Below are 26,152 nucleotides of genomic sequence, written 5' to 3'. Positions count from 1 at the left end.
TCTCAGGAAAGAGATGTGATCTCTAAAGTCCTACGGGACAAGGAGAGAAGTGACCAACCAGGTATGACTTTGCACATAGAAAGAGAAATAAAGAGATTGAAAGGAGAGAAAGAAAAAAACTGACCAGGTAGCACTCATACAGAACAAATGGATGGGCAGTCAGATATTGCTTAAACTTGATGGAAGGAGCATTGAGGAAGTAATTCATACAAAAAGGGTAGGGAGAGTCCCTTGAGCAACAGTGGATAGGGACATTAAAGAGAGAAACAAACAGTGGTATCCACTGTGCTGTGAGTTTTGTGTTGAACAATTCAAATTGATTTCAAAGTGATGTGTATCTAAAAAGATATCACAATTAGTTAAAGCCTGTATGAATACTGAAAACAATCTGATAAATGATATTTTATGAATTTGTCAATTTTATTGGGAGAAAAGGTTTAAAATAAAATAAAATCCAAACATGAAAGAAAAACCTTTTTACAAACATGAGGAACCAGACACAATTTCAATGAAGCAAAAAGGGAAATGTGCAAATGTAATCAACCAAGAAAAATTAATAATGAATCAATCATGACATAGCAAGGATGAATCAAACCTAAAACTAAAACTCGATATTCAAATATGGCTAAACAAAAGAATTCATGAATTAAAGGAAAATGCACATATAATCATGCTTAAAGTGCCACTTTGTTTGTTAATACAGCCACTTGCTTGATTAAACAAACTGTTATTTGCAGTAAATATCAAAAGCAGGTCTGGCGACGTGTTTGTGTCAGGAAAAGTCGAAATAAACTTCAAAATTGTTTAAACAAACATCTATAGCACGTTTCAGTGAAAAAGCCACCTGCTGGGCATTACATTCTGGTAGAAGCCTTCATCAGGGCGAAAAGAGAACTGTACCCTGTGTGGAGGCAGATACATAGAAAGAAAGGAGATTTTAGTGATTGTTTTCAGAATCTTGTATGCTCAACTGAATATATCTAATTATTGTTGACTGCATTGAAAAAACCCAAAGGAAGAAGTCTTGCCCTGGTTAGGAGCAAAAAATGAGCTCTCTGGGATCTGGCTGTGGTATCACTCTGATTCGAGGTGCGCGCCACGGTCAAATAGGCAAACAGGCTCAGGTCTTTTGGTGTGCTGCAGACCTGAAAAAGTGATCGAACCAATTGTCCGATATTTTATTTGCTAATTTGAAAGAATGCATGTAGTTAAAGCAAATGCACTTTTTGTGTATTCATTTTTTTTTTTTAAAGTTCCCTAAGTGACCATCCGGTTGGGAGTCATTGATCGATGGCTTGTACATTCTTAATCTGACTCCATTCTCACGATGAAGACCGAAGTACTGAAAGTGAGTCAAACAGTCTTCGTATAGTCCCAACATTGGTAGGAATGCCATTTGATTAAGCTTCCTAATATGGGAGTAACAAGACATAAGCTTTAAGCCTGAAGGTATGCTATGCGGAATAAAAACGTGTCATTATACGGTTTCACTCTTATATAATGTTGCGTTCGAACTATGGGACCCTTACCTCAGGATCCTTCAGTTGTTGAAAAAGAGAGGCTGCATATGTTGATTGATAGCAGACTAACGTGGCCGCCAAGCCGTTTAGGTAATTACAATGCAAGGCCAAACCGTCTTCAAGCTTTCTGAGTCATTCTGTAGTTGCCATGGGTAACTAGGCAGTGTTGGCGCACTCTGATTTGTTGCGAGCGTGAGGTGTGTCTGCTGACGTAGATAGTCTGGTCAGGTGACCGTAAGTCAGGAATCAGGCGATTGGCTACTGGTTGGACTGAGTGCGTCACTCTGTACAGGGCATCGCACTGCCGTCAAGCATTTTTGGAAACTAACGTTTAATTGTCTAATGCCGTGACAAGCCTCTGGGTTTCTGGATGTTGGGTTGTACCCTCGCGGCTGAAAATCAACAATTTAAACTAAATTAAATTGTTGGTTAAAAAATCACAGAAAAAGCCCTAAAGACAATGGGCACTTACAGAGACCATTAACATTCGAAAAACAAAAACCAAGCAGCACCATCTAGCACGCATGAATGTATGGCAAAAACATTCAATGCATCATACGAGATCTATTCCTTCCACTATTGTCCTGCTTGTGCTCGCCTAGTCGAACAGGGTGCACACAGGTAGGAAAATGCAGATGGTTTAAAGGAAAATGCAAATGATTTTCTGTGGTGCATGCTGCAGCTATTTTATAGCTGCGTACGGTCAGCCAAAGAAAAGGGGGGGTGGTCTTGGTCTCATTAAGTATTCAAGTGAGCAGCAAGAATTCTTCATTCAAGCCATGAGTGTGGGTCGATAATCTGTTAATCCATCTTGCCTCTTTCTGCAGGAGGCAACGTGATATATTGGAGGATTCTTTAACTGCATATACAGTCCACCATTTGATATCATTTGGAGTGTGGTGTGCTTCAATAAAATGATTCACTAAAGGTGCAGATGTGGTTTTGCACCTAATCCGAGATCGATGCTATGAAATGCTTATGTTGGCAGACCGACTAGTGTGCCCTACATACCGTAGTCCACATGGACATTCAATGCAATAAATTACTTGTTTGGATTTGCAGTTTGTAAGGGAACCTAGGGCCCATGTTTGTGTGCCAATTTTAATATCTTTAATTTTTGTAGTAAATTGGCAAACAGAACAGGATCCACATGGAAAATGTCCAACCGTGGTTCTCAGGTCCCAAAGATCTATTCTGGGTGCTGGCTTCTTGAATTTGGAGTGAACGAGTTTGTCTTGTATGTTTTTCACTCTTTTAAAAGCAAATCTTGGTGATGGTGTATCTGGCAAACTAAGTTTAACAATTGGCCAGTATTTGCAGATCAGTTTTTTTATTTGAAAGGTATGGGGGCCATGAGTGATGACACAAGTCATTTTATTTGGTTCAGAATCACGATTTGGTGAGGTGTCTGGAGCTAGTAGGAATTCTCGATCAGTAAATCTAGCACTTTCTTTGGCTCCAGAATAAGCTTTTTTGGATAGCCTCTTTCAGTCAAACGGTTTGCTAGTTTCTCCGATTGTTGATAGAAATCACAAATATTGGTGCAATTTCTTTGTATTTGAAGAAATTGCCCGTAGGGCAAGTTTTCTCACAAATGTTGTGGGTGGTTACTAGAGAAATTCAATAGAGTGTTTCTTGCTGTTGTTTTGCGATAAAGACCGCATTTGAGCCTTCCAGCGTCATGTTTGATTTTGAGATCTAAAAACGCAATTTCTTTGTTGCTTTGTTCCATCGTAAATTGAATGTTGCTATCGATGTTATTGAGCCAAACCAAGAACAGTTCAAGTTCTGGTTCGGAGCCGTTACATAGAAAGATAATGTCATCTATGTAACGTCTCCAATTTAATATGCAGTTCTTGTATGGATTATTGTCACATATAATATTCTGAGATTCGTAATTTGACATGAAAAGAATCGTGAGGCTTGGGGAAAATGCTGCGCCCATTGCGGTCCCCTTGGTCTGTAAATAAAATTGACCATTAAATTCAAAGACATTTTTGCATAATGCCATTGTCATTAATTCTAAAATGAAATTGTGTGGGACACGTTCCTGTTGGTCAAATTGGGTAAGTAGTTGGTGCATACATTCAATAGCTTGTTCCTGAGGAATGCTGGTATAAAGTGATTTAATATCCATAGTGACCAATTTTTGAGTGTTAGTGTTGAAAGGTTGATTCTCAAATATTTGAATTGTGTGCGTAGTATTAAGCAAATATGTTTCAGTCTTGACACTTAATTGTTTTATGAAGAATCTATAAATTTGCACAAGGGCTCAAGGATGGACCCACATCCTGAGACAATTGGTCTCCCCGGTGGTCTCTCTAAGTTCTTATGTATTTTAGGTAAAGCATACAATGAGGGTGTGCGACCTTCATTTGTGGTCAGGAATTTGAATTCTGTATCACTAATCCATTTGCAGTCATGAGTATATTTGACCACACTCTCTATTTCAGATCATATTTCACAGTCGGGGTCTTTTCTGAGTTTTTTATAACTCTCATGATCTTGTAGTAAGTCATTCATCATTGTTAAGTATTGGTCATTAGTCCTGATAACTATGCCACCGCATTTGTGGTCCGGTTTGATCACGATTGTTGGATTTTTTGAAAGTTCATTTAAAGCTTTGTGTTCACCTCAAAAGAGATTGTGTTTGAAAGATTTTGCTGCTGATTTCAACTTTTCAAGATCTTTTAATATACATTTCCCAAACTTGATGATTTATTTAGGGACCTCATTGTCTTGGTGTCTGAATGTAGATGGTATATGTAGACCAGTGTCTGTGTCTGAATTCTGTTCCGGAACATCCTCAAAGAATGCTTTCAGACGGAAAGTTCTAAAGAATCAGCAAATTTCCATTTCTATTTCAAACCAATCATTGATTTTTGTGGGTACAAATGATAACCCTTAGTCAAAACGGAAGTTTGTGAAGGTGTTAGTTTGAAATTAGCTAGGTTAAAGATTGGAATTTTGTGTTCACTCATACTCATGGAGTCTGACATCTCCTCCCCCGTGATTGTCCTCGTGGAGAGGCATAGGGGGGAAAGAAAGTAAGGCAGAGATCAGGATGAGTAAGATAAAAAAGACAGGGAACGAGAGAAATGATTGAAGGAAGATGAGGCCAAGAGAAAGAGCAGACAAAGACGGGAACAGCTGTATCAAGATGAACAGTTGAAAAAGCAGGAGAGAGCAGAGGAGCAAAGAAAATATAACAATAGACAAAGAGCAATCAAAGAGCCAGATAGGCTAGAACGGAGAAGAGAAGAAGAGGAAGAACACAAATTAAGAGATAAAAAAATTCAAAGACAAAGAAGTGTGTAGAGCAAATGAAAGAAGAGAGGTGAAAAGACAGGAAGAAGAAAGCGTTAGAGAGGAAGTTAAGAAACAAAGAGAATGTGATGAAGAAATAGAAAGAAACAGAAGGCAAAGGGCATGCAACATTGATCACATGGAGAAAGAATTAATGGAACCTGGTCCAATAGTTGCATGGGAGGACAGAGAAAAGGTCTTCCCAATGCAAGAACCAATGCCAGGATCTTCTAGAGCAGATCTAGAGGATCATTTTTATATAAGAAGCTTTGGAGAGAAAATCGATAAGGTTTATCATTAAATGAGGACCAAAAGTGAATAAAAAAGTAAAGGAAAAGACGATCGATTTGAAGGTGCACAGTCAGAAGGCAAAGAGGGAAGAAATACGCTAGCCATAGGGGACATTAAGGGTCTTCTAGCAGCTATTCCTGGGGAGAGAGCTGATGACATTTGGTCAAAAGCATTATACACAGGTGTCACTGTACAGAACACAGCACATGATGGAGCGCCGTTTAATAATTGTAGAGCAGCTGTTTGGAAAGCGCTTAGAGTACAGTATCCTGATACATCAGATATGGGAGCTATAATGGCACGAAGAATGCAGGAAGGGGAGGATCCACTTAAATACATTCAGAACTTTCAAAAGCAGTGTAACTTGGTAACGCAGGAAATCATGGGGGAAATCTATGCCGGTATTCTATCATATATTATGTGAGGGGCTACCAGACAAGGTACAGAGAAAGCTCAAGAAGCTGGTGAGTATGGAGGCAAAACCAGAGATACAACTGACCATTGCACATCATTGACTATTGTTGCAGGAGAAAAATCAAAAGAGAGATGATGCTAGGAAAATTGAGGAGGCTAACCTAGCGCAGAAAAAGCTATCAAATTATGCTATAGAAGGGATGATATTAACTAGTGGAGAAGGACCAGGAATGCAGTAGACAACAGGTATCTCGCAGGTAGATAACCAATGACAGTTCTATCAAGGAGGGAACAGATTTATACTTCGAGGTAGGGGAAACTTCAGTGGAAGAGGAGATTTCAGAATAATCAAGGAAACTTCCAGAATAACCAAGGTGGGTTTCAGACTATGCAGAATGATAATCAAGGCATGGAGGGAGGGCAAATTAGAAGACTTCCTTCTGTATGTTGGACATGTGGAATGACAGTGCACATCACACAAAGATGTGGAAGCCATGGCCAATTCTAAATCAGTGTATCAAGCACAAGCACCACAAATGCAACAGGCTTTGCAACCACAGCAAGCACCATTGAATCCGCCACAAGGACAGTCAAAACATGCACCCATGCAGATACAGCAGAGCGCAAACACAGGACAGTTATTATCTCCTAGATTAGGGGGTGCCACTATCGAGGGTGGGAATCCTTTCACGGGCACAGGAATAAGTATGTACCCACAATAAGACAGCTCACTGGGTGACTTGATGTGTTCAGTTCTGTCTGTGATGCCTAATCCTCAAGAGGAACCCAGGGTTGACATCATGATAGGAGGCAAATCCTTTTCTTTTTTAGTTGACACGGGTGTGTCTCGCTCATGTATACGAGAAGGAAAATGTTTAATGTCTGGAAATGCCAGGTATGCTCAAGGCTTCTCAGGTGCTACAAGTCGAGTTCCTTTTACTGAGAAATTGCCAGTCTCTATAGGAGAATGTGATATGTCTGTTCCATTGTTGTTTTCAAAACAGATACCAGTTAATATACTGGGCCGAGATTTAATGACGAAACAAAACTTGACGATTTCTTTCACTGATGAAGGCATAGTGTGTTCCACACCAGGAATACAATATTTGAATGTAAATGAATTCATTATGGCATTTACAGGACAAATAGCCATGTGAGGTGTGCTGTTAGAACCAGAAGTTTTTTCATTATGGGGTACGCATCTGTTAACATGACTGTCTGGTTTAGTGGGTAAGACTATGAGAATACTTGATGAATTTCTCTATAGGCCAGAGATTCCCATGGACGAAGAGGGGGGACAAGTTTTTCCCTTAGAGTTAGAAGCAGCTGTAGTGCAACGATAATTGGCCATGCTCATAGGATTTGACGATGACGGCAGATTATGGAGTACAGTGATCACTATTGGAGAGGGTTACAGATTGACTGACATCACCGATGAGGACATATTTAGAGATGACCCCTCAGATGATGAGGTAGTGTTCAAAATGAGCATTACATGTTGGATTAGGGCAGAAAGACGTGTGGCAGTTTTATTATGGACTACGGGCCCCTATGATGTAGGCTTTGAAAGTTAAGTTTCTGACAGTCAGTAAATAAACCCACCTGGCCTAGATATGGCAGTAAAAAAAAATGAAGGGGCTACCCATGTGATGTCATCAGTGATGTCATCAATGACATTTGTGATGCCATCTTTCATGTCCTGGGTGGTAGTGTTAGCAGTGCACAGTGGTGCGGACAGTTATGGTTGCTTAGCCTACCATAACTGTCGAATTTCAGGGGTTTTTCGATTTTACTTTGAACCATATTGTCACGTTTATAAAGTTTTTTTAGTGAATTTCACAGGTTTTTAGTAGTGCAACTTAACCATAACGTCCCTCTAACAAAGTTTTTTTTAATTGAATTTTACGGGTTTTTAGTAGGCGAACTTAACCATAACGTCCCTTTAACAACGTTTTTTTTTACTCAATTTTACAGGTTTTCAGTAGAGCAACTTAACCATACCGTCCCTTTTGCAAAGTTTTTTTGCTAAAGATGATCGGTTTATAGTAGTGCGACGTAACCATAATGTAAAGCAACTTCTGACTTATTTAAACACATTGCAGAGAATACCACTTGACAATATTCTGGTGTACAGCACAGTAACGTGTTCCAGAATCCGTAAACACTTAACAGTAAGATGTTTGCCTCGTGGACAATGTGGAAACAGATTTTATATTGATGTAGGAACGTCCACCTGCAACATTTGCCTTGCACAGCGCCACCACGTATTGGTAGTCAGCCATTAACAATGTAGTACACATTACATACTTTTAGCAAAAGTTTTAGTTATCTGAAAATGAGATCAGCTAAGGCCATCCCTCCTCCCAAGAAACAGCAGCGCTACTGTAATGAAGGAGCATGACAAACACTGCCCCAACCTTAGAAATAACAAACGCACAATATTTTTGCACCGGTCACCGACTCTCCCCCATATCACTGTTTAATGAGTCTTTGCTCATTTCCATTCGCAAATGGCCTTATTAGCTGTCCTACCAAAAAGAAAGCCAGTGGTTAACAAAGTAAATGGTGCATTAAGAATCACCTTTCACAGTGTAAATATATTTTAAAACAAATTGCATACACTCCATGTACTTTCAAGATGGCCACCATCGAAAGGAAAGGTGGTTGTTCCATACATGGCCCCTCTTCGCTTTCCATGGCAGCAAGCAAAAAGCAAAAGTACATACCGAGACGCAGAACCTGTACATAAACATACAGCAATTACAAAACAAAATCCTTTTTCAAGATGGCCACCATATAAAGGGAAAGCGGTTGTTACATATATTGCCCCTCATTGCTTTCCATGACAGCCTCCAAAAAGCAGCAGTACGTGCCGTGACGCAGAACATGCAAATAAACATACAGCGACGTACAACGTGGTACCTTACATTTCGAAATGATACACAGGATTTAAAAAAAAACCTTAACATTTCAGAATTTGTAAAGTACTTTTATTTAACAAACAACTGTCAGAGACCAACGGACTAATCCCATTTCCAATTAAATTGTTGCAATGGTTCTAATAGCGACATTGAAAATGATCATGGTGACACACACGCAGTTATTTTCGCATACACAAAGTATCGTTGCTGTTAAAGCACCTGCTTTGTTTGCACATGTATTTCCAAGACGGGCCATCACCATTGCCTTACACCACCATAAATGATGTTATGTCACTCCTAATCGCAAGTTCAGCGTAGGGACAGATGGGGCCTGGCCTGTCATCCCATAACATTATAATGGACAGACAGCCGGTCACGAGCAGTTGCATCTGGCGTTGAAAGAAGCCATCACTTGGCATCTGGAAACCATGGCACGCACAGTACGGCAAGATGTAGCTAGGCGGAAAACGTAAGAGAAAATCTGTTTCAATACCCAACCTTTAGGAAAAAATTCCAAAACAGACATAAAGATTGTGGAAAGTAGTATACAAATGGAAGTGGACAAACAAGACATTTTAAAGAAATATTAGCATTGACCCTGGGTACATATAGTGACACCCTACAAACGCTGAGAAACAGCAGTCGACGTAAGGGTTAGAAAAAAGGGCAACTACACAGTGGAATGGTAATTCATTATGAAGGCAGCATGAATGGACAAGCAAGAAAAAATTACATGTCTTGATGTTACACAAGACCAAAAGAACGTGCAAAGTGATACACAAAGCTATGTTGGGGAAGCATAACATTTGAAAGAAAAATAAATAACGGTGAACAAGGGTGACTGTAGTCATAGCCTGCAAACGTGAACAATGTGCACTCTCTGTTATTGGAGGAAAATGACAATTGCGCAAAAAGATAATATTTCAGTTACATTGTCACAATTGGTGTTTGGAAATATAAAATTAAAACGCGGGTCGATGTAGAGTCGTCAAAATTAAACTTACATCATCTTGACAGCCTCCTTTGGTTTAGGCAAAGTTAGACAGCAAAGTGTTTGCATCAAAGAATCTTCGTGAACTGATATTTCATGTCCCTTACAAATGTTTTTAAAACATAACCTTATCAAATGGTATTTGCTTCCAATCTTTCATTCCTTGCACAGCTTTTGAAGTTTCCCTTTCGCTCAAGGTAAAAAAACAATAGCCCCTTATGGATTGACTTGGGTGCGTGGGCCTAGTCAGCTCGCAACCAAAAAATCAAATCAACTGACCTTCACTCAGAAGGCAAATACATTCTCACTTTGCAACAACATATGAGCATCCAATCATGAGAACCGCTACTCCCATACGCCTCCAAAACCACTGATTCCATCAAACACTCCAGGTGGCCGCCTCAGATTTGAAAACATAGGATGCCAGACTGACTTCAATATTAATCTGAAAACATTGCAACACAGACACAGGCATTGATCGCCGTACATTGAGCACCAACTTCCACTTTACCGTATGAATTTGGTGGCAAGAAAACACCACTTTTTGAGTTTGCGCTGCCACATTGCATCCCAACCTAATTAAAGCTCCCCTTCGGAAACAGTATTTCATAAGTATAACAAGTGCATTGGTGTCTTGTTTTGTATGTGTTACCGGCGATGTCTGTGTATACCAAAACATGAACAAACGATTGCAGAGGGCGCAAAGAAATCTGACTCACTTCACGCTGCTCCACAACCAATCAGAGAAAGCGCCACATGTCCACGGACATGACGCTATGGATTAGCCAATAGATTTCTTGTCCGTGGAGCGAACAGGGAAGTGTGACCGCGGAGCGGACAAAGATATCACACATTTTTGCAGACCTACTTTTGGATCGTTTTAAAGAAAACTACTGGACGGATTTTCAACAAATTGACAAAAGCCCTCTTTTGGGACCAAGCCGCTGCTCCTGCCGCAAATTTGGGGAAAGTACATCCTACTGTTTCGGCTGTAGGTGTGCGCAAGGTTTTTCCCCATTCAGTCTATGGGGAAGAATAGATGTTTGGGGACCCTCCTATAACTCCCCTCCCCCGGACCAACATCACCAGACTTTGCAGAAATATTGAGAGTGGCCCATATACTTTTTTCGCAAAGTTTGGTGAAGATCCGTCCAGGGTGAGTGAAGTTATAAGCCGCCCAAAAAGTGCTCTTCTTATGGAAACAGCAACTTAACCATAACTATGATAGTGGTGGTGTGCCCCTTTTCTAGGTGGATTGAGGCCAGTCCATGCACACATTCTGATGCCACTTGCACTGGAAAATTCTTAGTTCGAGAAATATTTCCTAGATGCAGAATATGTGTGTTGTTGGGATCAGATAACGGGCCACATTTTGTAAATGAAGTGTTTGAGTAAATTAGCTTATTGCTCAGCATAAAGCATTTGTTTTCCTCTGCTTATCACCCGCAAGCAAATGGAATATGTGAGAGACTCAATGGTCTGCTCAAGGAAAGGATAGTCAAACTAAAGCTAACATTGGAAAAGAGATGGCTGCATGGCCTGCCCCTTGCATTATATGCACTGGAATCAATCAGGCTCTGACCATCACATCATGCCCCATGAACAAGTAAGAGGGAGGTGAATGCCTCTCACTCCTCTATCCAGGACTAGGAGCGATACCCAGACAGCTGCAGAATTGTTAGGAGATGAGTTACGTGCTTACTTAACATATATGACCACAAGTTTCTCTGTCATTTCAGATCAGGTCAAGCAGACGGGTTGCCGGTCTCAGAACACAGATGAAGGCCATACAGCAACCGGACTTGAAGAACTATGCATTTCAAATCTTTTCCCAGGTGATCAGATCTTAATTAGAGATTTTACGCGAAAGTGCACCAGCCCAGATTTAACGCCTCTTTCACAGTGGAAGATGTTATTCCATTAGCAGTGAAAGTCCTAGGGAGATGCGCTTGGTTGCACCTAGCAGACATGAAGGTCTAGGCTGGAGAGGCCATCACACCCCCACCCCATTCAGAAGCAAGCCACAGAGAAGAAGTTCAGCACGTGCAGACTAGATCGATGACAAGGAAGAAGGACGCAGAGACTTTCCTGTAGACAGATAAAGAGTACATTGGACTGTGGTTCACCCGAGACACTCTTTGTAGCTGCTAAGCAAGGATTGAAAAAGCTAATTGTTCTTGAGCCACAGGAGTTTGCTAGCATTGTACTGTGAAGCATTTATATCCAGAAGAAGAGAAATGCCAAACATTGAATTTCTTTTTGACGACTGAAAAAGGCACCAATTCCCTGATTCCTTTCTCACTGAGTTTCTCTTTGAGGCACCCATGATATTGTCTGATGGCAACACTTATCAGCTCATTCTTGCTGTTTTCCTCTTCATTCTTCATGTATATACTGCACTGGTTGGGAGAACTGTTGACATACACTTGTTTCTGCAACATCCTAAGAATGGTCCAATCATGAGGAGACTGCTCTCAGCCATAATTGAGCAAATCCTCCAGCTACCTGAGTATATTACTGAATGTACAGATGGTCATATCTGATGAAGACGCTCACAAACTGCTTTGAATGGTTGTTTATTTCTTACTTGAACAGCATCCCCATCATGTTGGATGGCTGACCAACACTCGTGTATTTCTGAGGGATCCCATAAAATCGACCTGTAATTAATTGGCTGATACATGAAATAATCAAGCAGATTCATTTGCTACCTGAACATCTCATTGAATGTACAGTTGGTGCTGTCGAGTGATTCACAATCTACAGGCCTTGATCTTTTACTATTTGCTTGAAACTCCTCCTCATCTTGTCTGGCGCAAAGATAACACTTTTCTATTCATCTGGAATCCTGTTAATGGTTCTGGAGCTTGTGGAGCAGATTCAACAGTTGCCAGAATATTTCATGAGATTGCCTGATTAAAGTAATATTTTCCTTCCTTAAAAGTATTCACAGGCAACATGGGAAACATTGATAGTAATAATAATGTAGCAAACAACGAGAGAGCACCACGACATACAAGAGGCAGTTGCTGTATAAAATGGACGTATTGGTATATAATATATACATGTATCATGTTCATAGTTATTCTTCTCTCTCTCACGATAAGCACTGTTTATTATGTCAGTCCAAAGAGTCAGGAGTTCCCGTATATCTTCCTATGCAGCAGGAAAGTACATATATGGCAACTGTAAGACAGCCAAGACCTTATGTGATTGTCCCTACTCCAGTAGTACATGTAAAGACACTGATTCCATGGACAAATGTTTCTATGATTCTTCCTGTAGGAGGGAGGGCTATTGATATTTTTCATGAGTTACTTGCACATACGCTTCTTGCAAGGAAGAGACCTAAGAGAAACGCAAGGGAGGATGATCATGATTTAAATGAATACATAGATAGTACAGCACACTTGAGTGACAATATGTGGTATAAGCATATGAACGAGGTGGCCAAACGAACCTCTGTGGAGGAATGCTATGTATGTTCACTCCGGTCTTACACTATGGGGAAGTCTAAGATATTCATACCCATTGAAATGGATGTTAAGACAGTGCATTGCCTATCTCACATAGCACTCTTCCAAGCAAGGGGTCATCTCATGGGCCAAACAGCATCTTTGGTATGGGCAACAGAATGGACAGATCCAGATAAAGATGATTATGGTCAAGATACAAAGACAAGAGCAAGAGTACACACCAGGAATCATGTGATAAGATATGAACAGCCTGGAGTGAAAGGAGCTGGAATCAGATGGGAAGTAATCAGGAAGCTTGAAAGCCCATGAAAAACTGCAAAAGATATTTGAAGATGGAAGGACAGAGACCAGATGCAGATTTGGAATCAGTGCTTTCTCCAGATGTACGGAAGGAAGGAGTGGTTATCTGCAGTGCTTGGTTACCGCAAGCCAACTTTCAATCTTGTGGAAAATAGATGCAAACCTTTATAGCCAAGACTTGCAAAATTACTGACATGGGTCGAAGACAAAGGAGGTCCTTTGCCGATAGTACCTCTGGAGAATGCAAAAGCTGTGCTTCAGAAACAATGGCACAAGAAAACTTGGAGAAAACCAGAATTGTGGCCAAATCTTCGATGTACCATTAATGAGTATTGGGACGGCAGTGATAATGGATCACTACTGGGCTTGAGGATCCAGAGCTTAAATGAACCTGTTTAGAGATTGAAGAAGATTTTGTTTTATGGTCAAGATCCATGTTCTAGCGTTAGTAATCCCTAAAAGTGACCTGAACATTGGTGAATTTCCAAAGGGAGATGCTCACCTGAGGAAGAAGAGATCTGCTGAACTACTTAATTAAATGAAGAGAGAGAATTATTTTTCAGCCAAGTCAATAGAAGCTTTTGATTCTATTCCATATGAACACAAATTATTCAATCAAACTTTGTTGATATTCACGATAATCTTCATGCCTAGGATCCAGACTGCAGCAAATACCAAATGGTTACATGTAACCAAGTGGGAACTTCTGCAGATGATCAACACAACCATAAAGGGATTCAATGCTATCAAGGAAGATCTGAGAGCCATAAGACTGATGACACTCCAAAACAGATATGTCCGTGACATGACCACAGCTATGGATGGAGGTGTTTGTGCCAACATTGGAGAATCATGTTGCACATTCATACATTCTTATGATGACGAGAATAGCACCTTGACAGAGGCCATAACGTTGCTGATGAAACTACACATCCAGATGATAGACAAAGTGGAAGACATTGCTAATATCCCACAATACATGGCAGACATTGCTAGTCCCACAATACATGGCAGACATTTTTAAGTTCCTTAGAGCCCTGATATTGATGGTGTTGCTTGGATTTTGTGTGATCAGGATAATAATCACACACTGCAAGAAGACTTCAAAGAAAGCTGTAGGAATGAAAATGATGATTGATGTTGAATCAGGATGGAAAACTAAAGAGTTGACAGATGAAGAAATCAGAGACTACATGAAGGCCAATATCCATGCACCTGAAGGAACAAAGTTCCTGTACCTGAAGAACCACAAGAAGTATGTGGGGAAATGGATTTACTGCAGTCCTAATGGACAATGCATGCTTATGTCCTAGAGTAAAAATGAACATGTAAAATCATTAGGATGCCTAAAATGAGTCATAAAGATATGGGTCCCAAAGAAGTATTTACTCAGACGAGGATGTCTAGATGTGAAGAGAGATGAGAGAGTGGTCGATAAATCACCCAGAGGGGGGAGTGTAGAGGTGGAGCCAAGAACCCCCACCCCGAGCTCCTCGCCCATTCTGCCTATATGTTGGGAGCCAGAGTGTGAGCCATGTGCAGTACCAGTGAAAATACCTATACCGCAAAGTATCATGGAGGTAAGGTTCCCATTGAGGAAGCCATACATGCTCTCATGAATATATGATGGCCATTTGAATGAAATCTCAGAGGAAGTGGGAAAATCAAGCTAGAAAGGAACCTGGTGATGTTATACAGAGCAGAGCTAACACACTGAGAAGAAGAGGCTGAAGAGTATAGACATTCTATGAGAAGCAAAGGAGGAGGTGTTAAAGAGGAGAAACATTTCGGGCGCGAGATGAAGATGCTCATGCTACAGAAATAATGAAGAATATATTGAGTCATTTTACTATTGTACAGATGCAGCAACACAAGCAGATAAAGTATTCTTGAGGCTGGCTACGTAGTGAATAGATTGCAGCGATGCACCAATGTATATGCATAGGAATGTATGGAATATGGATGTTCCACAATGCACTTTAGCAGAGTTGGGACACAGTGGACAGAAAGGTTTTTCTGCGTGGTGCAGTTGGAAAAACAGCTAATAAATGGAGGTGAATTGAAGAAAGGCTTGGTTGGCCCAGCACCAGGAAGTCAAGTCGTGGGCCTGTGGTCATGCCACCACCGTCTTTTGGCTTGGAATGGCTTTGCTTCTCTATGGTTTTCTCGTGGCTTGCCTTCTCCATTCCGCGGATCTTTGGAAGCTTTTCCAAAGCCGCCTGTTAACCCGGGATACTGTGCTTCCTCCGTTCCTCCAGTGTGGCTCAACCTGCTATTTTCAACTTCCCAGTCTTCCTCTCTCATGTCTTCCCTTCTAAGATTCATGACACAGGGCTGGGGCTTCCCTGGCGTAATATCAAATTTCTTCTTCTTTGTCTTACTTGTGCTCTCCGTTACTCTGGTGGTTTTCTTTTTCTCTGTATCAGATAAGGATTTCCATTCAGATTTGCTCACGGGTTCTTTATAACAATAATAAACATCATCTTTTCTTCATGTTGCCTTCCAGCATATGTTCTTAGCAGTAGGCTATAGGTGGGTTGGTTAGGGAGTTCCTCATTGGAATGGGAGTCTTTGTCCCCAATGGGGGAGTCTCTCCCAGTGAGGCCCTGCTTGCCTCTACCACTAGAGAGGGTATTGTGTAGCGGTCTCACCTCCCTAGCCTCACACAGAAAGGCTCCCCTCTGGGGAGAAGTGACAGACACTTTACAGCTGCTTTACTTCCTAAACCATGTTACAGAAGGGGTTGTTAATATTACAGGAGGATGAGTCACTCAAAATGTTTTTCATCATTCTTTTACAAAGGGCTGCACCTTTGATCCCTTCTCTATATCTTTTAATTTTTAATATACAAACAAATCTGGTCAATTACATGGTAAAGCCAACATGGCGCGAATAGTTTGTTTTAAGGCCTGACATCAGAATTTTTTTTCTTTATGATTAGTGAGAATGTAGTTTCCTAGAGCTAGTGCTATTTCATGGTATGCCCTGGTTGTGATACACAAGTGCACAGATAAGTGTGCTATGCTAATATCTATATCTCATGATCAAATATTGGCTGGACTGTGTTAAATTTAAATCCTTCATGAACTCTACATGAAGCACTAAATACAAAGTTAAATGTGTATCTGGATTACCACTGCAGGGGCAGGTTTGGCAGAGTTTCTATTTCAGTTGTAAATGTAACCAATTTATTTGTGTTTGTTTTGAAACACTTGCACTGGCTGGAGAGCCAGGTTTAAATTGTTCTAATTGTAGATTTGAAAGATATGCCACATTGGCTCCAGGTTAAGGTTGAATGGATGTTCAAGCTCGACATTGCAAGCTCATCCTTGCCGCAGATGAGGTCTTGAAGTGGAAGTGTTTTACAAACTGTTTTTCTGATTAGAGTGCCAAGTAAATTGATGAGTAAAATGATTTGCCATTATGATAAAGGCACACTGCACTGGAACTTTGAAAACTATGGGCCTCACTCCGAGGTGGGCAGTAAGGGATACCAGGCACCGGTAAGGAGACCGATGCCGGTAATCCATTACCACCCAATTCCAAGGTCCCTTAGCGGGAACCGTAAAGGACGTGTGGTCTGACCACACGTTCTTTATGGGACCCATTAACGGACCCTTGAGCTAATAACGGAGCTGCAATTAGCGTGCCCTTATTAGCGCCTTCCCCCTTCCCATTGAGCCCTGTGGAGGCTCAAATGGGAATGGGGAATGGCATTTGGAATGGGGACTTACCGGGTCCGCCTAGGGCGGAATGTCCCGGTAAGTCCCCTCTCCACCAGACCGGACTTGACACGATTTCTCCAAAGTTGTAATGAGTCCCTATGTGTTTGCAATGGAAGCATGCATTCATTGGAAAATGCATACTATTTTTCTTATAAAGGATACTTCCCCTTCCCTACTGTAATTACGTTTTCCATCTTATTACTAATATACTAAAATGCTAGAAAAATAAATGTGCATTCGCCTCTCCATGAACATATTCAGACACAAAACACAGCAGAAGTCAGGCAGAAAGAGAACATTCTTTATCTAGCATTGAGATTCGAGTGAAGAGAATAAATGGCTGTTTTCAAACGACTCAAAGAGGTGTTCTGGTTTCTGTCAAGTCACCTGCCCTTTGCACTGACCTCTGCTCTCAAACTGTGCATAAAGGAAACGTAGTTCAAGTTAAAATGTGCCATACTTACAAGAATGTAATGCTTTAAAAGACCTGGTACGACCCTTACCTGCAGCCTGTTCTTGCCTATCCTCCACATGATCCTAGGCATTCCAAGGACAATGATATCCCAGTACTTTCTCCCAAATCCTTATCTTTATCCTGGTTTTCCCATGCGATAGTCATCCCAGTGCTTAATCCCCTGTCCTCCATGTTATCATTGGTTTCCCAAGGCCTTGGATATCACAATCTTCCTCATAGGTCCTCCACTCTATTCCACATTTTAGTGGCCTAAGGACCAATTTCCTAACCACATATGGTGGTTGTCTGTTGTGGGAATGTTTCCTCAGTGTTGTTGTGAGTGTATATCTTATAATACACGTGGGTCTTTTTCTCTGTTTCTGATCTTAAAAAGTTGCCCTGGGTGTCAATTGAAAGGCCTTTGCCCAAAGGACCAGACAGATCCTATTTCTCAAGAGTTCATATATAAATTACAAACTTGTTGTTAATTTATTAGCAGTGTTTGTAGGGGGATGCCTCTTCCTTCATACTATGATGCAGTCTTTTTTCTGGTTGATCACTTCTGGAGGATTTTATTTCTTGCGGAATATCAGGTCCCACATGATTATGACAGGTAAAATCATGTGAGCCAAAATAGCCTCACTCTTTCTTCCTCAATGTCCCCATGGGTTCGGTTCTATGTTCTTACATTGCCAAGTATTTTTTGCACAGAGTTTTTTGGCTGAAAATATTCAGCCAAAAAAACTCATCAATTGTTTTTGTTATATATATTTGCCACCATTTGCTATAATCTAGTTCCTATTCCCCACATCCCCCGACCCTGTACATCCCCTTACCCACCCATATTTTCTGATGACCTTTTTCGGCAGAAGATTCTCGGCAAAATACTCAACGAAAAAATACCTGGCAATGTAACAACATTGTACAGTGAGTTCAGTTATTGTGGGGATTCCTACAAGTATGTTATGTTTGGAGCCGTTTGTACTGTGACAATCATTTAAAATCATAAAATGTGTTCTACACTCACAAGACTGCTGAATTGTGCCTTATGTCAAGACATTTCTGAGAATGGCACTGAGTCACTCTACTCTCTATTGCTACATTGTACTTCCAATTCCTCCAAGTTGTGGTTGCTGTATCTTCATTTTTTTTGCTTGACATTCACATGCTTGAGTCTATTCTGCTATGGAAACCCATGCTCCGCCTTTCTCAATTCTCCTTTACTAGAACCCACATTGTAGTTGAGATTTTCTTTTTATGCCCTCAATCCTATTTAACACATGCAATAGTTTGAATTAAACCATATTCAGGCATTTCATTGTTTTGAGTTTTCCTGATTTAACATCAAAGACATTTAATGCAACAACAATGGTCCATGTGCAATGTGTTTGCGAATACACAATCTGTATCTCACATTAATACACTTCAACGTTAATTTGATAGGATTAGATGGCTTCAGGCTAAAAATGACGTAAGCAGCAAAGTTCTGGTCCTGCATCTTTTTTGTGGTCTTTGACTGAAGCACCACATAGATCCCATTTGCTGTACTTAAGATAACTGCAAGGATACAAGTTTTATGTGTTGTCAGTGATGCTGGTGGAAAAAGACAATGGGCCTCATTACGACTTTGGAGGTAACCATGGTGCTATTAGCGCCATGGCTGCCTCCAAAATCGTGTCCGCGTTCGGGTTCCCTGAATGGGGAATTACCGGGCCATTCCGACTTTGGAAGGCCCGGTATTTCCTCCTTCAGGGTACCCGGGCCCGGTCCTCCCCCATTCCCATTCGAGCCCCAATAGGGCTCAATGGGAATGGGGAGGGAGATAACAACGGGCTCTCAATTACGGGCCCGTTGTTAGCTCCCTGGTCCCCTCGAGGAACCTGCTATGAACATCTGGAAAAACTAGACGTCAACAGCGGGACCCGCGAGGGGACCTCGTAATAGTGCGGAGTGGGTTTAACGGCGTCAGCACCATTACCAGCCCTATTAAACCCATTCCGCACTTCTCGTAATGAGGCCCAATGTATTTTATGTGGCTGCATTTACTAATTGAATCAATAAGAGGCCATTCATATGGGTGGGTCCTAGGTTTCAGGCCTGGGGCTTGGTTTCCTAGCGCTATGCAAAAAGCAAAAGGCTTGGGTTCAATGGGCCAACAAGGAGAAAAAAGAGTCTTGGAAGAGGTCCCAAGTAACACAAACCATGGCTTTATAATACCACTCAAGGATGGACCTCACATCAATCCACACTACTCTGATCTGCTAACAGAATGTGAAACAGAAAAAACATGGAGTAATGACACAAATACTGCAAGGTGCACAGCTCTCACACAATGTGCCACAACCATTCAATAAGCAATGGGTGGGAGAGGCGGAGAGGCAAAGAGAGATACTCAAAGCAATCTCTCTATTCATTGCTACCTTTGTTACTGATGGCAGGTCTATCAACTGTTTCTACTGTGTGGAGGCGGCACCTGGAGTTAAAACCCCTTTTGGTATGCAGTGAGGCGAGGAGAAGCAAAGAGAGGCCTCAAAGCAGTCTGAGCAGCTTGAGTGGCTCGGTGGCTGCCTCTCACATTATAACAGAATCTGGTCTGAGGATGCGCTGAAGAGGCTGAAGGTATGCGTGCGTAATGCATTAAACTTCTAAAGGGGCTGCAGTGTCAGCGTGTGCATTGCAAAGATATTCCCATCAATTTCCAGTCCTATTGCCCCGATCCCTGCCCTGCAGCCTAGATATCGGGACGATCTTCAGCGAAACGGCATCAGAATTACAGACAAAGCTCTAAGGAACTCCAAAGACAATTTCTGGGGCTGTGACTGAGGGCCGTAAGAGCCTTTGAGCCGCCCCTCCTCTGCGCAGTCTTAAATCAGGCAACCTTTAAATCAGTGACCCATTTGTGGATTACGCGGCCAAATTCCCAGCCCTCACCAGGAGACCCCCACTCACCAGGTGGCTTCAATGCAGCCCACTTTACTGACTCCGAACGGCCCCCAAACACGCCAGAATCAAGTCGGACAATCATCCGTGACCAAGATGTCCCAGCTGCAACAGCCAGGAGCCCAGCATCATTCCTGCCCCCAACCTACAAATACTTTCAGAGACACCTATTTATAATCTATCTGATAATTATTGCATTGTTGTATTGAATATATTATTTTGAAAAATTCAATAAAATGTTGTTATGAAAAAGAGAAAAATCAGTGACTGCGGGTCGTTCTGTGCCATTGAGCGGATTTTAAGACATTATTTATTTATTTTTGTATTTTTTTCCTTAGTTTTGTTTTTAAAATCCTATTTTGATTTACATCTCTAACCACAAAGTAATGTCACACACTTATAATCTAAGGAGTGGCCCGCTGGATGAAGATTTGTGGGCTCCAGGACTGGATGGCGCCATCCTAATAAGCACAATCACGAGACTGAAAAAGAGATGGGGAAATTTGCTAAAAATGATCCACCAGATCAGCATCCTATGGTTAACGAATTATGGTCAAAGTCCTGCACAGTAACAATGTCTCAGTCATGTAAAAGGAGTGCCAACACTGAGGTTGAAAATATTTTGAGTATTAGTGTGGCACAAAAGAAGTCCATGAACTTCACTCTAACAACTAGTTCTATGAAGAGAACTATTAAAGATCTTTTCTCAAGAAGGAAATACTGCAGTATGGGAGATGAGGAAAAGCTTAGACTGGAGGACCTAATCACCCCTCTTGACTTAAGTGAACTTTTTTGGATAGTAAAATGGACCCAGCAAACCTAGTAGGCTCATTACCCATCAATTTACCTGCCACCCAGGCAACATTAATTCAATGTCCTGCCCTAAGCCCGGTACTAGGGCAACCAGAACTATATGAGGGAGAACCGGCACAACATAACAAGGGTCCATTAGGTCCTGATCACGGAATGATCCCTACATGGCTAAAGAAAGAGTCTAATGAGGCTACATTAAGAGCTCTGAGTTTTGTTTTGAACTCTCTAGTCAACTTCTTTGAATTCTTATGGGGTGATGTGCAGACCCACTCAGGCCTTCTCCTCAAATTGATGAGACAAGTCAGCGAATGTGAAAGCTCATAGTAGGCCTAAAATCAGCAGTAACTCTATCCCTAGGAGATTTTATTGTCGATCTAAAGAAAGACATCAAAACACAGACAGCGGCAATAAAAGACTTACAAAGCAAATGGGTAAAGATCCAGGAGTCATCAGATGCCTTGTGTGCACAGATACTATCCTTCCAGGAGTCCTCTCAAATGAAGCCCAGAAGGGAGGTAGAAGGTGAGAATTAAATCATGATAAATGGGAAAATGGACCTAAATGATACACCCCAATCAACTTCAATGGTAGAAGAGTTCATCCACCTGAATCAATCCTGTGAGGACCCCCCTGTGTGTGAAGAGGGGAGCCTTCATTCGGTTTTCGGGGCCTCCAGAGGGGAAAGTAGAGGCAAATACTAAGGCTCTCAGAACCAATGGCAAAACAGAGAAAAAGAAAAAGAGGAGAATGTTAGAGGGTAAATCAAAAGGGAACCAACATAATTTGAATCCAGAACTAAAAAAAAAAAGAATCAGAAGGTAAAGACTAAGAGGAAGGGTGCTAAGTCACAATTTGTTCGGACCATCACCATTCCCCCAACATCAAGACCTGCTGTCGGGGCCTCGAGTTCTTCGAAAGCATCGGAGTATCATTTACCCTCCGAAAAGGACTTGGGAATATTCGCAATAGCAATTCAGCCTGTTAATGGCAAAGAGGCCAAGCGATCAGGATTGAGTAAATCGGGCCCCCAATGTGGTCAGGCCAAATGTTTGGTGGGTGTCCAAACAACGGCACACAAAAAAGAACTAAGTGTCGCTCCAATCTTCCTCTGAGGAAAGAAAATAGCCCCAAATAAACCTCAAACTAATATACTGGGAATGAATACGGGTAACCGGGAAACTAGCCCTCGGGGGCTGATGACTCAAGTGGCAGGACAACACTTGAACCAAGCAGGGAAATAAAGACTGAACAAAGTCTTGCTTGCCCTAATTCGGCTAAGGAATTCTCAAACACAAATTGCGCAGAGTTAAGAAAGAGAGCAGATATGTGCGCCCATAGGGAAAAAGAAGAAATCGAAGAAATTATGCCACCCAACGCTGCCAAAAACTCAAACTCAAAATATTCCAACAAAAAGAGGGCAGCAAGAGAAGGGGTAGGTATCGCCATAAACAAATTCTCAAATGATAGCAGTTTCAGCCCTCATCTGTTCACAGTAGTCAAAGTATGGGCCAAGAGAATAACGGGGAGAAACAGGTCTCACCCCCTGAATAGATCTGGTATCCTTGCTGAATTCCATAAGGTAGACAAGCTCTTCTTCTTTGCATCAGAAGTGTAGAGAAGGAGCCAAGTACCTCCACCTCAACCACTTTGCCAATATTGCCCATATGTTTGGAACCAGAGTATAAGACACGTGCGGTACCACTGAAAATACCGATACTGAGGAGAGTCCTGGAGGGAAGGATTCCATTGAGAAAGCCATACCTCCATACGAGACAGTAGGATGGCCATTTGAATGAAATCCCAGACAAAACAGGACCAATGAGTGAAAGAGAAGAATGGTGACATCACCATCAGTTACCACCACCGCCACATGAAGCCAGCTGACTTACATGGAAGAGATGCAGAGACAAGAGAATGAAGATATTATATTAGTCATCAAGAAAGTATCAAAGATAAGTGACATCTTGGGATAAAGATGAAGAAACGTATGCTACAGAAACAATGAAGATATCAAGTTATTTTACACCTGTACAGGTGCAAAGAAACGCAAGCAGACAACGTATTCTTGAGGATAGCTTTATAGTGAATAGATTGCAGCATGCACCTATATATATATATATATATATATATATATATATATATATATATATATATATATATATGAGTAAAACTACATATTATAGCAGAGCTCGACCAGAGAAGGAAGACCACTTTTCCAGTGTGCCACAGTTAAATACAATTGAATGAATTAACAGGAGTGAAACTCAGAAAGGCAAGGCTGAATGAGCCCCAAGAAGCCAAGGTCTAATCAGGCTGGGGTGAGCAGACATTGGATACAAATCGTGTGAAAGAACGAAATTCTTGTTCAGAAGACATGGACAGAAACAAGGACGACCTCAAAGGTCTATTAGAAAACAGTATTTTAAATGCACTACAGCTCGGTTTTGTGGTCTTCAGTCACGTGGAAGGATGAAGTTGGACGAACATGACAGTTACACCTACACATGAGGGCTGACGTGCATTCACTCTCCCTTGAATTTTCCAGAGCAAAAGAACACTCCGAAGGACAAGTTCAAAGCCTTAATTGACAGCAGACCACTGAGGTGATGATAGATGAATATGCTAATTGGTGGGAAGCTATGGTTAAGACTAGCTCACCAGCACCTGGAAGACCAGCCTGCATGCTGATAACGTAGATGGGAAAGTACTGATGAAGGTTAGAGTGCCAACCAATTGTAGGGGGCCACGTGATTAAGGGTCCTGTAGTTTGTATAGCCAATGGGACGTCAAGTATTTAGTGATGTTCACACTGATCTGTATAAAGGGGATGGCTAGTTGCCCTACCTGAAGTTAAGAAACCTATCACTTTTCTTCACTCTCTTAGACTAGTATGGATCGTATACCTAGATGTTCCCTTAGAACCCATCACAATAGCCACTAGTTTTTTGTAGTTTGCCACGTAGGATGACGTTAGTAAATACATAGGTATGCGCTCGGTTGCCCATGGGCCTGGTGTGCTTTACAAATAAACAAAATAGGTTGACGTCATCAATGACGATTTTGTGTTATAAAGGAATGCTTTTTTTAAAGATGCATTGAGAGACCTTACGCTGAGATGTCCGTTGATGTCTGTTGTACTCCCTGTTTTAGATAATTGACATTAAAACAGTTATCTTTTTGCCAACTACCTGAGTTGTTTTGATTATTGATGTTTGAGTAACTTCTGCATCCCCATCCATCTCAATGGTATTGCTATATTGTCTTAAAGGGCTGGGGTCTCCCAGTTCAGAAGACACATTAAATATGTCAGGTCTTCTGACTATAAGAACATCCACATCATGGAAATGGGACTGAAAAAAAGTTGGGGGCAAATGCAATTCTAATCTCAGCCCCTGCTCTGCGAATCCAAGGTATTGAGGTGTCAGCAGAACCACTTTACGATCAAGACAGACTGCCAGCGACTCCAGGAATCCAGAGGGAGTGTTAACCTGACTAGGAACGTATTCTGGATCCCAGAGGTCCAGCCCGAATAAATAGATAAAATAAAGTGTTTCTAATGCAGAACCGGCAAAAAGGTAATCCTCAGAACACATGGTTCCTGGTCCCTGAAATAATCTTGCTGGTCTTTCAGAAACTGAGTTTAGCAGGGGAGTCCTCTAGCCTCTGAGGGCATAACATTCTTGGGATGGAATACGATGGGTTCTAGCTCATTTAAGAGCAATATTATGAGAGTGGAGATTTTCAATAACCACGATTTGATAGCTCTCCAAGAGACCTGGTTAATACTGAGATTCAAGGTAGATGGATTTTCAATAGTAAAACAATTGGCACATAGCAAAAGTATAGGTAGACCAGCAGGGGGTCTGCTTCTGGCCTTAAAAAATTCCATCTTTAATGCCATAGAAGTGGTGAGTAATACGGACCTGAGTATTTTAGCGGTAAAAGGCAGACTAAGAAATTGAGGTTCATGGCGCAGCATTGCTGTGATAAATGTCTACTGGAACCCTTCAGTCTCATCTCTCCCTGTTTTTCTCAAACACCTGGTGTACATCCAAACAGAGCTCAAAACGATGCACAAGTTGGAAAATATCTTTCTCACGGGAGATCGGAATGCTCAGTGCATCCAAACACTTGAAACCAAAGCTATCATAAACTGCCATCAGCGAATGGTAATTCATGGACAAAGTTCCTGTCAGATTGGGACATGCTGATGGCCAATGGTAAAATCATAGGTGACGTACCCCCAGCGCTTACATGGTTTAGGGGAAAACAATGGTCTAGGATTGACTACCAATTTCTGTCAAAGGTCTTGTTCAATGCCTGTACAGATTTTCAGGTAAGAATGTTGGGTTCTAGCGATCATAATATCATGGAGGGCTATTTGATGAACGAAAAGAGATGCCATGTTAGATCCTATGCCTCGGAAGTTACAGTGAACAATGGGGGAAACAGACGGTCTAAGTTTGCAGGGGAGGGCAACGCTTGAATGAAGATCTGTCTGTGTTTGTGATCGCCTGTATGGATGATGAGCTGCAATTGCTTTGCAATACAGTGTCCTTTGTGGATTTCCTGTGGGACATCCACCCCCCTAGGATAGTAGGTGAGCTCCCGGAGATTAATCATGTACACTCCATTGATGATGAAACTTTCCAAAAGAAGAGAGAAATGAGGAGGGACATAAGAGGGATAACAAATAATTCTCAAAGCCATTAAGAGAGAAGTGCGCAAATCAAAGACATACGACAAAAATACAGAAATTGGTCTAGATCAAAGAAATGTATCTGTCTACAAAAAACATGGTGAAAACATGCTGAGGGCTGTGGGGAAGGTACATTCTAGGAATCTTTGGTCCATTATAGACGCAAGAGATAAATCACTGGCAAGCTCTCAATGTAATACAATCCAGTAGTCGGAATGGCATAAACACTTCTCAGCACTCTATGTACAATCAGATAGTGTGGGAAGATTCACATGCGAAGAAATAGACCGGTCCTTGGATTT

The sequence above is a fragment of the Ambystoma mexicanum genome, chromosome 10, assembly GCF_040938575.1.
Source record: "Ambystoma mexicanum isolate Mex_15411 chromosome 10, UKY_AmexF1_1, whole genome shotgun sequence".
Classification (NCBI taxonomy): Eukaryota; Metazoa; Chordata; class Amphibia; order Caudata; family Ambystomatidae; genus Ambystoma; species Ambystoma mexicanum.
The sequence above is the reverse complement of the archived record's forward strand: the minus strand, read 5'-3'. Positions refer to the sequence as shown.